General features: G+C 43.0%; 1 protein-coding gene across 4 annotated transcripts in view; it reads right to left on the bottom strand.

Annotated features, from left to right (window-relative positions):
* Positions 1-14,306, bottom strand: part of OSBPL5 (oxysterol binding protein like 5) — a 128,574-nt gene that overhangs the window by 70,142 nt on the left and 44,126 nt on the right. Inside the window, exon 1 of one of the 4 annotated variants that reach the window (XM_042813715.1) lies at positions 6,593-6,710. The exons of the other annotated variants lie outside the window; for them this stretch is intronic. The gene's annotated coding sequence lies outside the window, so the exon portion shown is untranslated. Of the gene's footprint in view, positions 1-6,592; positions 6,711-14,306 lie in introns of those variants that run through there. 4 annotated transcript variants of the gene reach the window in all.

Here is a 14,306-nt window from a genome sequence, read left to right as displayed (position 1 = left end):
GTCTAGGAGCTCAGGAAGCAATGGAAAAAAACTTTCCTGCTTGCTCTGATGCTGTCTGGAAAGCTTTCTCCAAAGCAATGCTCAGTCTAGAGGTAACAAAGTCAAGGAATGCAGCATAGAAACATCACTCACAATAAGAAAAGGTGGGAATTAAATGAAATGGAGGTGACGCTAACTCACAGGAGGAAACCTTTATGTGCTGCTAATATTTATTTCCTCCAGTAGACCAGCAAGGTAGCTGTGCCAACAAACAGGCTAACAACTGCAACTAGCACAAATAAAGCACATTCCGCTTAGCAAGGCTCTGAAGTCTCCTGACAGCAACAGCTTACTGTCCCCCAAACTCCATCAGCTGCCTTAAACAGCTTCTCATGCACAGAGGGTTGTATATTTACTTTGTGTCAGAAGAAAATCTGTTAGTTTTAGTTATGTCCATGTTCCCAGAACAGAAACCTGTCAGTCATGTGAAATTAAGACAATTTCTCTGCAGAATACCATAGTCTATTGATGGCAATGCTTTCCCCAACTACTTGGAGTATGAATGTTTTTTTCCATACCATATGTATTTTTGCTTTGCCTGCACTGACGATGCAGGCAAATCTGGTGAAGCTCACTGCCTAGCTTAGCAGCAGTACTGGGGAAAAAAAAATACATCCATAAACAATGATATTTAGGATTATACAATCTGATGGGAATTTTTATAAGTTTCTCTATGTAGCTTTTGATCTCAGGACTATCCTCCCCTACAGGGGACTGAGGTAAAGGACTGCAGATCTAAGCACAAAGTATTTCACTGCTGACAGGCCCAACTTTTCACTGTTGCAAGTGGCTTTTCAGCATGCACATCTTCACCCCTGCTAAGAATCCTCTTTATTTCCCTGCCAGCTCATAGGTACTTTCTAGCAAGCATTACTGTAATTTACACCTCTGCCATGGCCTGTATATTCCAAATACACTGTGAATGAAAACACAGGCCAGCTGCCAGTTTTAGGTTCTCTATTTAAAAATAAACTATAGCCATGACTCTCAAGCTATGACTTCACAGCCAACAGACCAACCAGTTCCTAGCTTCTTACCTATGAACACATAGCATCAAAGTTGCACGTAGACCTCCAGTTGCAAAACAAGATGATAAGCACATGGCTTTCTAAGTGCTTGCTTGTCAAAGTGTTACTGAAGCAGTTTGCTGACCAAGACTTGCTCTGCACATGACTTTGCACCAGTTCACCAATACCAATTTAGAAACAGTACTTGCTGGTACACTTCTGCCAATACATAGAGAAGTGTGGATGGATTCACAGCCAAACAGAAGTGCTCTGTACTGGAACAGCTTGTTCTCCTTTCACACAGGGGAAAAATCTGTACTGGCATACCTGCACTCACACGTGAGGAGGATCACAGCAGTGTTACAGAACTATAGGTAAAAGTTAAGTTATAGAACTATAGATAAAAATTGCAACTTGTTTATGCAGGCAAGACTCAATCTCAGAGAGGATTTGTTCTTCTGATCTTGAACCCTCTAGCAAAATACCCAATTCTACACACAATGTCAACACCAAGCAGAATCGGGCTGAAAAAATCCCAAACCTTTCAGCTGAATCAAATCAACAGGCCATGCAGATTGCTTGGAAAAAATGGAATGACTCTCTACCCATGGTGTTTGGGGGAGAACATCCTCTGAATAAGCACAGTGTGACTCAGCTCTACAATATAACTGAGGAGAACCTGAAACTATAGCCTTGACTAGTGTGTTCGGATGCTGTTTGTCAGGGGAATTAACATTTCCACTGCTGCTCCAAGCATCAGGGCAGTGCATGGGGAATCAGAGCCACCTGCAGCCTCTCACCAAAATGAGCCAGCAAAAATTATCTGCAGCTCTCTATTCCTGTCATATTTCACTTGACCCACCCCTATCTGTTTCTTTTTAGTGGTTTCTGAGCATATGGAATCAGTGTGCAATAACAAGAAAAACACCATTCCCTCTTTTCCGCCATTAATCCACTAGGAATGAAGTAAACCCTGCAACAGCATGGGGGCGAGGTGGAGGAAATCACTCAGTGCACAGGGCTCACATACACTCAAATCTGACAGCAGTTCCCCAGCTGATCCAGCAGCGTGCCTGCAGCCACGCAGAGGCAGATTTGCCAAGCAGGCACAGCCAGCAGGCTTTAAAAATAGTCCATGAGCTGTTGCTGGTTACAGCATCCCATAGCGATTGTACACATATTTCAGTGGGCAAGCACGCTTAATTACAGCGCTGCTTCTTCACCTAGCATTCAGCTCCTGGAAAACATCCAACTGCTTTCCCTTCTTGGGTTTTCCCGTTGTTGCTAAACAGAGTAAGAAGCAGAACCTGTGCAGCTCAGCCCAGGCTGTTTGCTCTGTGGTGGTTCCCTGCTGCCTGCGCTCTGCCCCAGCCCTCGCTCCCTCTACCCTGCAGCAAGGGAGAGTTATGAAAATAACCTGTCTATCCACTGGTGTCACCAGCTGTACTGTATCCACTGGTGTCTGTTTGTATACAGTCTTCTACTGGCTTGTTTGGTTTTGCATCAGAGCAGATTCCTCAGAGACATCTGGCACTATGTGAGTGAAAACAACACGCAGTGAAAGGCTTTGGAAGAACTCCCACTTGTGCTGATTTCACATGAATAGCCAATATCTAAAACAGCAGAAAATTAAAACGGTAGCGACAATAGCAACAATAAGAAGCTAGTATTTCTGCTGCACTGTGCAAACAAGGATTAAGGTGTGTGGATCGGTACCGCCCTGCACTTGACAGTCCATCCTGTGATGAAGCCTCAGTGTCTGTGGAGCCATGAAGATCTCTTATTAGATCAGAAACTTCTACCAGAGGCACCATCGCAGTGGGAAATGGTTGAAATCTTTGTGGGAGGCAATGGTTGTGGAACAAACATTGCCTGCATCCTGCTAACACCGCCTCGGGAGGCAGCAACACGCCTGGTGACTCCTCACAAACAGGTTTGGAACGTACTCTGCCCTGAGTAGAGGGCACATCTACCTTCCTTCTGAAGTGTCCTGCTTCTTCCCCACACAGCCCAGTGAAGGAGCAACCCTGAAACAGTACTCGTTTCTGCTGAACTAGCACATGGCTGGCCTGTACACATAGCTGGGCTAGCTTGTACACATAGCTGGGCTTGGGTATGGGGAAACAGCCTGGGGTCACTGTGGTTGGATTTCACACTTCTTGATCCTAAAAAGCCTTGCCTGAAGGCCTTTTTCTACGTGCCCAGTAATCACATCCCTGCTGTTTCTTTCTTTGTTTATGCCCGTTTCTGCTGAGCAACAGCTTCCTTCCTGTACTCAGAAAAGCATGCCTGGTCCCAAGGCTTACGTCAAGTGATTTTCTTCATTATTTGGCTGAACTGTTCATCCTCCCATAAAGGCACAAGAAGCATGGTGATCTTCAAAACACGAGACAAAAGTCACAATGGTCACTATGAAATACTGTTAGAAAAAGTCCAAGTAGCAAATGCATCTGCGTGCTGCTGAATTAACAGTGTCAACACCAATTTTAGAGCACACTCCCACACTTAGAAACCCCTGCAACTTCCAGTGTTTGCAACAAATCAATGATGCAATCCGTGTACATCCAGAAAACAACTGATCTGGAGCCTGGATTATGTCAGTAGACCCCATTCACTGCTGCAGCTCATGTTCCAATAGCAGTGCTGCTTTCAAAGACATTACAGATTGGGAGGAGCTCGTTAACCTGTCATGGAGCATCTCAGTCAGCTCCCAACTCAAAGTGCTTTTCCACTGGGAGTGATTTATTCAGCCAAGGACAATGCCCAAGAAACACAAAACCCAACTTTTTCCTATCGCCCAAGCAGCTAAAGCCCAAAGCATCTCCCTTCGTGACTTCTCATTTCCTGGAGAAAAAAGAAAAAAAAGAGGCACACCTTTTTCCTTCAAAGCCCTCTGACTCATGGAGAGGTTGGGCTGCCTTAACCCCTCCCTAGCCAGATGGCAGGACATGGCATTGCTGGGCATACCACCCTCATCCCCACCAGCACCTTTAGTCACCTCATGGATGGCACAGTGTGGGACTCCTCAGGTGGCTCTGGCAAGGCCAATGCAGTGCTGCTCCACTACCAGGCTTGCCCTGACTATACAGTCTCCATGGTGTATTTCTAGCTCTAAAAAAACAACCAAACAAGCCAGAAATAACTCACTTTTTTATTCTTTTTTTAGACCTGCAATCCTCTTGAAATATCATTGAGGAAAAAAGGATCTGAGCTGTGCATTTTTCAGGGGTCGCAGAGTGCAAACACACACGTACTGACACAAAAGAAATGTAACCAGCTTTACAGCACTGCTTTTCCAGTAAATAAGAAGCAAAGGAACTGGAGGAAGAATTGCTTTCTGTTTTGTGCTCAGCCACGCTTTCTCCCTGCTTCCAGGCTCACTGTGAAGCACACAATTCCACAACTGCACATTTCAGAAGGATGAAGCAAGATCTTAGTTGTAGTAAGCAGCAGATTAAACCACTTTGTATCCAGAATTCTGTGCAAGAAAACACTTCTGATTTTACATCAACATTCTAAATGTTCTTATGACTTCCTTTGTGACTTACCTTCTCATGCTATTTTCAAACTAAGGCTAGTTTTTAAATAAATACACTTCATTCATCTGTGCTCTGAATTTGCTTCCAAGATGCTGTGAGCAGGGCCAAGTCTTAGCCAACTCGCTATCATTCCATACCAAAAGACTGTAGAAAGGAAGACTTCAGTTTTCCAGAAAATACTTGCTGTTACTGCTGTTATGATAATTCCTCAGGGAGCGCTAGCGGCTTTGCCAAGACAGCTCCCAAACCAAAACATTTCCATTTCCCTCATTAACTCCTCACACTCACCTCGAGCCTCTCCCATGCATTATGTGGCTGCCACAGTTTTTGTTTAAATTGATATTGAAATGTATGAAGGCAACTACAGGCATCAAAGAGAGGCCACAGAAACTAAACAAAGTTCTGCCAACACCTTCAGTGGTAACGGCATTTCACATGAGCGGCGCAACTCTGATTTATTCCTACTTCTCTCAGTTGCGTGCAATATCAGCACAATCTGCCAGTGACAACTGAGTCACTCCTGATTTACACCAGCAATGAGGAAATCAACATGCTGCAGTGGCACCTGGAACTGGGGAAGAAGCTCCCCCCCCAGGAGGAGGCTATAGTCCCACCCAAAAATGTGTCCCTTTTTGCTTCATAAATTAATAGGGCCAAAGGAAATGGGTTAGTGGTGGTACTGAACCATGTTTGCTGCTCTGTGCTAAGTGACGCTTTGCTATTTTGCTACCGAGCTGTCTTTCAGAAGAGCTCAGTCTTCCTGCCTTCCCTGGCAATTCCACTGTACCTAAGTGGGGAAGTACTGTAGTAACAGGGCTGAAAGAGATATAATGAAAGGTATTATGCATAGGTAGCACGAAAAGGAAAAGGTGAGTGGTATAATTTTACAGCTTCACAGATGTACTTGAAGATACTCTTCAAAAAAAAAAGAAAAAGAAAAAGAATTACAGCCAGTAATTCTTGCAGTTCAAAGATGCCTGGATCCCAAGAGTCACAGAGACATGCAAGGACAGTAAGTCAGAAAACATCTGAAAATATGAGCCATCAGAAAATAATAGAGAAGCTTCAAATGGCATCTATCAGCAGAAAGAAGAGCAGTGAGAATATATTCACCATCTTGGCAAATCACTCTTCTCAGGATGTTTCTGGCTAACAGGCTAACCTTGGAAACAGCTTCTTTCACGTACTCAGTGATTATTTCTGGGAGCACAACCATGACAAATAGGCCTGCTAGGAAGTATGGACAAGCCTGGACCTTTGGGCACTAGCATAAGAGAAAATGTAAACCTTTTTCCAAATATCTGATTAGGTCCCATGATCCTGGAAGAAGCAAGGAAATCACTAATGTGTGGTTAGAAACCTTGCCACATCTGATTGCTGTTTCGAGACTCTCCATTAACAAGCATCCAGCATGAGGAGGTTTTCCAGGGCTAGGACACTGAGGAAATACTGCTGTTGAAAGGTGCACTATTGTAACTATATTCCCAAATGACATGATGCAGCAGAAACAGGATTTGTACTTGCTGCCCCATGAGCCTGAATTACTACCATGCTACCCATCAACTGTAGAGCTTTGTTTGGGGAAATTTGTTATTTTTCCTTAATTTATTTCAATATACAAAACCTGCAAGATGTCTTTCCTTGAAGGCAGACTACACATCTGCAGAGGAGAATAGGAGCGAGCTTGGCTTTGCAAAATGAAAGCCACCACAACACTGTGAACCAAGATGCAATTTCCAAACACACTGAGATATTGCTACTATGTGCAGTTTTGAACTGTTTGTTGTAGCTTTAGTTACTAAAACAGGTAGGAAAATATTCAGCCATAAGTTTCATGCATAATATGAGAAAAAAGCCAGCAAAGAGATGTGAAATTTTCTCATTTCAAGAGCTGAATTCCAGCTGACTTCTGCTATAAAGAGGGAGCAGAAAGCATTGCTTATTAAATCACGATGTGGCCTTTTCATCCCTATTGATGTGCTTCCACGAAGCACAGTATTTTCTCACCTCCAGAAGGGTTGTGTTATAAATCCACTGTTTTGCCAAAGTTGCAACTGCATTCACAGCTTTGGTCCATTCTCAGCCCCATGCCTACTGCTCAGTGCCAACACGCTTTGTTCCATGTGCTGCTCGATAGTCACAGTCACCAGATGACTTCTGTTAAGAAACAGGATCAGAGAGGATGAAACAGCACAAAGCAGCTTTTCTTAGTGAGATTTATTCAGATGTTGCAACTTTCAGAAAAAGTCATTCTTATCTTCAGAAACAGCTTTCAATGCTCAAAAACTCGTGTCGTTGTGTCAGAGAACACAGTAGACTGAAGTTAATGCGATGCCCTATAACGTGATGCTGATACTTGTTTACATACTTCAGCCTTTGACAGCAACTTGTTCTTGGGTCAGTTTTTTCAGCACAGCCAGTGCCAGCTAGATGAACAGAGGGGGCACATACTTAAATCTGTCTATTATGCCATGTTACTTAAAGATGACTTTAGTGACTTGAGCTACATGCAGGTACGGTGTTTCCATTAGAAAAGAACGGAAGGGATGGAACACCCACACAAAGCAAACAGCCTTATTTCTTTCAACACTTGTTATCATAACAGCTTTGTGCAGACAAACATCACGCATGGTAGCTTAAAACAAAGCCAGAAGCATGAGGCTGCACACAAGGCAACGGATGTGTAAGCCACTTTTTGAATCAAGCTATAAGAAACCTGAGCTGGAAGAAGGCTGTTCTGTTCCTTTTCACAGACTCCTTTGCTGAAAACATTAATTTTCAGATTTAGAAAAATAGCTCCCTGAAAGAAAAAGAAGTTATTGCAATGGAGCCAGATGCAGTGAGAAACAACACAGAGGGAGTTAGTATCTTAATAAGGTCTCTTTAAATACGATTATCTATGCTGGTAAAGAACACACGAGACATCTGGGGCCAGATCCACAGCTGATGAACCAACTTTGGTACAGATGGAGCCGTTTACACCCTGTCTTTTCTTGTTTAGTAGAGAGCAGGATCTGTTCAAGAGGACAACAAGAGGCTCTAGGCTGCCTTTGAAGAGCTAACACAGTGTTTGATGCTACAGATTGTCTGATATCACTTGTTTCATTGGCTTCTGGTTTTAAACAGTGCTCCCTGCTCCACCAGCGCAGCTGCACAGCATGGGGGCAGGCAGAGGCTGGCAACTGGAAGGAAATACCAGTGCCTGCACTCCAACCGGAGGCTCTAGGAGTACAGCAAGTAGCAGCTAAGAATGAAGACAAGTAGGGCTCAAACCTTTTGATTTAGAAAACCGAAACTTCAGTGGGTAGCAAAGCTCCTCAGGGATTGGAATTAGGTAAACCTTAAGGTCCCCTCCAAACCAAGCCATTCCATGGTTCTATGATATGATGAAAATAGCCTTTATTTTTCACTTTGCCTTGAAACAGCGGATACCCAAAGGAAGGACCTCAAACCTCAAGTCCGCTATCCACATCAAAAGGCCTTCCTCTAAATCAGAAGCAGTCAGCAAGAGCTGACTGTTGGGAAGAAGTTATTCCTAACAGAACATGCCATTTTAAAAAAGGCAAAGTAACACGTTTGTCAAAGTATTTTTCTCTGAAACCACGCCTGCTGTTGTCTTTTCTGCCAAGAAAATCCAATTTGACAGCTGTGCAATTGGTGACTCAGAGATTCCCCAAGGCTGAGTCCCCAGACTTGTCCCAGCAGTGGCCCAGTGACAGCACAGACGAGAAAGGCGGGTGGGCTAAAGAGGACAGGGAATCAGGACCAACTGTTCAGTCTGAGCCAGGCTGGCTTCTGGAATATTTCCTCTTGTATAAAGCAGAGTGAATACATCACTGGATGGGAAAAAAAACCACAGTGTGTGCTATAATCCTAGAGCTGGAGAACAGCTATGAAGGAAAGATAACACAAGTGCCCTTTCTCTGCAGCTCCCTGCATCACTCAGCAGGTGACTGCAGCAAGCAGAAGACAACATCTCCACAACTCTTATACATGGTCCTGATGAGGCATTTCACTGTTTCTAGGAGCTGAATGTCTTCATGGACTGCCATTATTTGGTTTAGGATCTGGCAATAGGAGAGAATGGAAGTACTTATGCAGGGAAGGCAATCAAGAAATAAATCAAGACAAGTATGAGTTTAATCGCCTGAAATCAGCCTTCAGATCTTGAACTCACAGGTGGTGAACCCTGGGCCAGGGTTTGCAGGAGCGCTAAATGGGCCTGGGATAACTAAAAGTGGTCCAGGAAGGCAACCTGCACACAATGCAAGGACTACAGCACACAAGGACAAGAGAACAAAAGAACTAGTAATGCTGGAACACAGCATCAGGGCAACACACCAAAGGAAAACCAAACTTAACAACTAGTGAGCACTTGGTGCTGCCTGCACCACTCCATGCAGATCCACAGGCAGCACCAGCCAGACTCGCACCATCACATTCCTCAGGGCTTTGTCTCCTTCTCAAGATCTCTGGCCAACAGCCAACACTCACAGCACAGAGATGTCACAGCATGAATGAATATGGACTAAAAGTAAACAGAAACTATTTTTTGTTTTTCTGTGACTACGCAATAACACTGTACTTCAATTGTTCAGTACAGAAGGATCCAATACAGTTAAACACGAGCTCTCCACAACTTCACATGCAACACATATATATGTACTCTAGAACATACTGATGTGTACAAACTCATACAGATTCAACAGAGTTCTTGTTCTTGCAGAAAGGCAGCAAGATCTATGCATTCCATATAAACAGAAGGAGAAGGTCAACTGACAAAGTTGAGTGCTACATATATAAAGAACCAGAAAATTCAAATTAATGCTTCTGGATTCTTCCTCATCATATGTTTCTGCTTATAAACAAGACAAGATCACTGCTGTTTAATCAGTAAGGTAATAGTAAAATTTAGCTTATAAACAAATGTAAAAAGAAACCTTAAAGTCGTAGAATTAAACTTGAAAAATCTATCTTGACTCTGAAATATTATCCTTTGCAATATTTCAAAGTCAACTTGTAAGTTTGTCCAGGAAACTAAAATATGAAATTCCCCTTATCAAAATCCTCTCTAAATGGGCAAGCAGCCCTGAGACACAAAGGTACTGCAGGCAGCCCCTGACTTCCCTACAGACAGGCATTCCCAAAATGGAACCTGCAAAGGAAATGAAATAAAAGCAAATGTACAGTTTCCTGTGCCTTTTGAGAAGAGCCCTTCACTGAAGCTATTCAGCATAATGGAGGATTCAATTCCAAAGTTTGGCTGGTCTCTATTGCACCACAGAGATATAAATGAGACATGTTTGCATTCATTTAACAGTTCATACATTACAAAAGTTAAACCTATCAGAACTATGAAATACTATGAGCTCATTCTCCTTAAGGAGAAGCATAGCTAAGCTCGTAGCTAAGCACCTGCTAGCTCAGCCAGCAGAAACTGGCAATATCCTGGTCTCTGTATGGGAGTATGGTATGGTGACCCACCAGCAGCTCTACTGGCAAGGGTCCTCTTTGATCCTCAGTCACAAGCAAGCTACAGCTACATTTAAGACCACTGATCTTGTATGAAATCACTGCTAGGATTTTCCTAATGAGAAGAAGGCTTCTCTGCTCTTCCCTCAGCTCACCTCACAGTCCTTACTCAACATTCCCACAAAACACAACTCTGACTTCAGAAAAACCTGTTCTCCTGGCATCACACCAAGCCTGTGCCCAAAGCAGAATAAAATTTCACAGCAGCTTTTCTTGATCAGACCCCTCAGCTAACAAAACCAGGCATTCTTATCAAAGCTAATAAAGACATAATTATAAATGGAGCTTCTTCCGGAGAAAACAGCACATCAGGTAACAGAGAGCAAAACTGGCATCCTGCCGCTTATTTAATCCTTCAGCAAACCCAAGGCAGGTACAGCATTTCAGGAATAGCAGAAAAACACATCAGGATGAATAGCCCAGTACCTTTGCAAAGTGTCAGGGCTCAGGATCCTACCCTGTTGAAAGCTGGACCTACAGCAATCCAAAGAATCCCCCCAGGTTTCTTCTCCAGGAAAACACGAGCACAAGTAACTGAGCTGACAGCAGAGAGATAGCTCTGAAGCCACCACAACCAGGCACTGCTCTGTTAAAATCATGATTCATTTACAGCAAGGAAACTCTTTTACAGTATGTCCCAAATAAATAGGGTGATCCTGCTGGAAACGTTCTAGTGCAGCAGTAATCTTGTTTATTACAGACTGATCTCTGACCCTCTCTCCCACTCAGTGAATGCCATGCTCCACAATTAGCCTGACTGATGTGAATGGGTGGTCATGATGAGTAAGGTACTACTCACAGTGAGAACAGGGGAAAAAAATAAATCCATTTCTTTATGGTTGTCACAGAGAAATGGCCTTCTATAATTGCAGAAATTAGATTAGCAGTATGTAAGGAACTGACTCATGCTTTAGGTTTGCCTTATCTTTAGAAATGTTGTTATACTGGAAAAGGGAAAAGTGGATTTTTATCTTGTACACAGTACAGATTCTGTGTCTTTAAGTAAGCAGGGAAAGCAGTTCTTGTGTTTTGTACTTTACATGCTATAAATGACATACGCACAGGTTAGACCCATGACAACCTACCCACAAGTGTTTGTCTACAAAGAAACTGAGTTGGCAAGTTTCAAATATTTTTGGCACATCAGTAACCCATGTTGGAGCTGATGCTTCCTGCTGCCTTCACATCGAACAAACCGGTTCCTGCCCTAGGAGCCCAATTCCTCTGCCCTGCATGGTGCTCTGGAGTGGTCAGAGATCAGCACGAGCTTTCTGTGTAAATGCACACAACAGCTTTTACATGGCACTGAGTTGATTAACAGAATCATTTTGCAGGTAAGTAATGTTCTTCGCATGCACTGTTCTAAATATGTTTATTGTTAGCCTAGCACTATGCAGCAAAAAAGGATATGAATCGAAGTGAAATCCTGCAATGCTCCCCAAATATCTTAGCAGAACGGCAGTGCTGATATTTCCAGAAGTAACATGAACACAAAAATGAAACCAAACACTTTGCTTTAACTCCATAATATATAAGAAAAGAAATACACCCTACTTCTGCTTTGTTATGGGCATGTTGGCTTTGTTTGCATTTTAAATGCAATCGCAGCTGCAAAGGCTGAGCCAGCTTACTCACACTGACCCTGAACACCCAAGCAATCACACATGCAACACCCTAACATTCAAGTCACACATATCTGATGTCTTGTGGATATCATAGTAGAGTGGACATTAAAAATAAACCCTCACCTTCTGCATTTTTATTTTCTAGTCTATGCTTAACTGTAGGTTAACAAGGTTGCAGATTTTCACTCTTCTTATTGGGCAGTGCAGGCAGAAATACAGTTTCTGATCTCATCAGAAGTCTTGATGTCAAACCTGCTTACCAGAGGAGTTATTCCAAGCTTGACAGCTCTGAGCAGATACTTTTAGTTTGGAAGAATGTATTCTCTTCCAAGATTGTTCACCACCTAAGTGGTAGCTGTTCCTTGTGATGGTTTTTCCAACTGTGGTGGCAAGATAAGGTATGCCAGCAGCAAAGCTCCCAATTTCCCAGCTTTCTTTCCCCTACCTGAAACTGTGTGGTATACGACAACAGAAAGCATTGCACCAAAGGCCCTCTATTTACTCTCACTCTACTCCTTGGCAGCCCAGGTCCCAGCTCTCACACTGATCCACTCACAAATAAAACTATAAATCTCAGACTGAAAAAAGAAAACAGTTACATGGGAACAAAAGAGGAAACCATCAATACATGGAATAAGAGAGACAGAGAAGGCATCTCAGGCCTTGGGGAACAGCATCAAGACAACTGATGGAAAACAAGCAGCAGTTCAAATCCTGCCTTACCATTCTTCTCCAGCTGTGCTGTGCAAAGCTCTGACTAGAAGGGGAACTAACGAGCAAAAAGGCTACTGCTTCTGCCTGCAGAGAGACCACACTACCAGCAAAAAAATACATACTCAGATTTTCCACATGGTCACCTGCTAGGAGAAACTAGGGCAGCAACCGCAGCGCACGTAGATTGAGAATAAACCCAATTAAACACCAGAATACAGGAGTCTAATTTTGGTAATGGACAAATTCAACCTGAGAAGTTAAAAGCAGCCTTACTCTATTGCTCTATGGTTACTATGTGCCTTCTTCCCACTATAACAAAATCTGAAAAATTGTATGTCCAGTAAATATTCTGGCAGTAATTTTCCTCCCTTCCAGGAGGATACTTGTTGCTGCTTATTTACATTATCAAACTTTTGGTAACCAGCTATCGCTCCTAAGTAAGGAAAGGTTAAATTTGGCTGGCACATGGCAACAAACAGCAGCTGATGTCTGTTCCACCCAGATGCTTCCTTCAAATAGGGCAGTCTCTGCTCTGTTCCACAGCAACTGCCAATACCTGAACAAAACTGCAAGGACATTCAGCAGAATACAACCTATTTGTCAGGCTTTCTGAAGTTTCAAGCATTCATTGTGTTTTATCTACCACACCTGGCAGGAAGGAGCAATTAACCATAGTTATGGCCCCCGTTTAATACAGGCTGCAAGAGAAAGCAGATTAAAGCAACATTCCTTATGTAGAAGTGGAAGAAACAGAAGAAAAGTGTATGAAAATGTTATTATATAATGAGTGTGCTACCCTACCATCCCAGAATGGAAAAGATCTCTAAAAGCTTTCTTTTATTTTTTTTATTTTTATTTTTATTTTTTGTTTTTTTTTAAATCCCTTGCCTCTGTCTAAAGCAACACTGAATATTTCCAGGTCATGCCTGACAGATATTTCTCCAGTTTGCTCTTAAAGAAAGACCTCCAATGAGAAGAACAGCTCAGGTATTCCCCTGCAGCCTGTTCCAGCAATCCATCTCTACTGTTACCTATTTTATTCTAATGCTTAATCAGACTTATTTATTTTCACTGAGAACAAGAGTGCCACAGGCAGCAGAGACAAACATCTCCAACATCACCAGAGTTTATAAATAGTTTTATCCGAGGTACTTTCCAGTAGAGGACAACTACTCAGCTGAATTTCAATTATTTGTGCTAAAATCCACCGTCTCAGTCACCAAAGGGATTTTTTAAAGGATATTTCAACCAGAGATTATCAGTGATTTCCATAAATAAGTAGAGAGAGGGTATTTTTTGCATGCCAGCAACAGACCTTCCCTTTGAAAGCTACAGAACTGAAGCCTTTTGCTGACCACCCACTTGGGAGCGAGGACTTGAAGTACAGCCCATCACTGCTTCTGCAGAAAGAGTAGTGAAATTTGGCCAAGCCATGAGCTTACATTCCAGCTTTCTATCCCACCACTGAAGAGGCGCAGGAGTTCACTGCTAGCAGCTGCTTCACAAGGCATTGAGTGAAGGAAGTGAAAAATGATGGCAGATGAACCTAGCTTTCATGGCAGCAGATCCAAAACAAGCCACAAACAGCTCAAACACACTTGCAGGTGGGAAAAGACATATCTCCCTCTGCTAACTCAGCATGTTAAGGTGAGGCCCCAAAGGCTTACTGAGATCAGATGGAGTAAGATACTGAGAAGATGCTTCTGGAATCAAGTCTTCAAGACCATGGTCTACAACCCAATGCTATTCATCCTCAGCTCAATGCAAAATCACCTGATGATCTCAGTGAAGCACAACCCAGTTCCCATTACTTCAGCCCTTTCACCACTCCTGTGATGCCTCCAGATGGG

The sequence above is a fragment of the Centrocercus urophasianus genome, unplaced genomic scaffold (assembly GCF_019232065.1).
Source record: "Centrocercus urophasianus isolate 14NV4802_14NV808 unplaced genomic scaffold, USGS_Curo_1.0 seq_14, whole genome shotgun sequence".
Taxonomy (NCBI): Eukaryota; Metazoa; Chordata; class Aves; order Galliformes; family Phasianidae; genus Centrocercus; species Centrocercus urophasianus.
The sequence above is the reverse complement of the archived record's forward strand: the minus strand, read 5'-3'. Positions and strand labels throughout refer to the sequence as shown.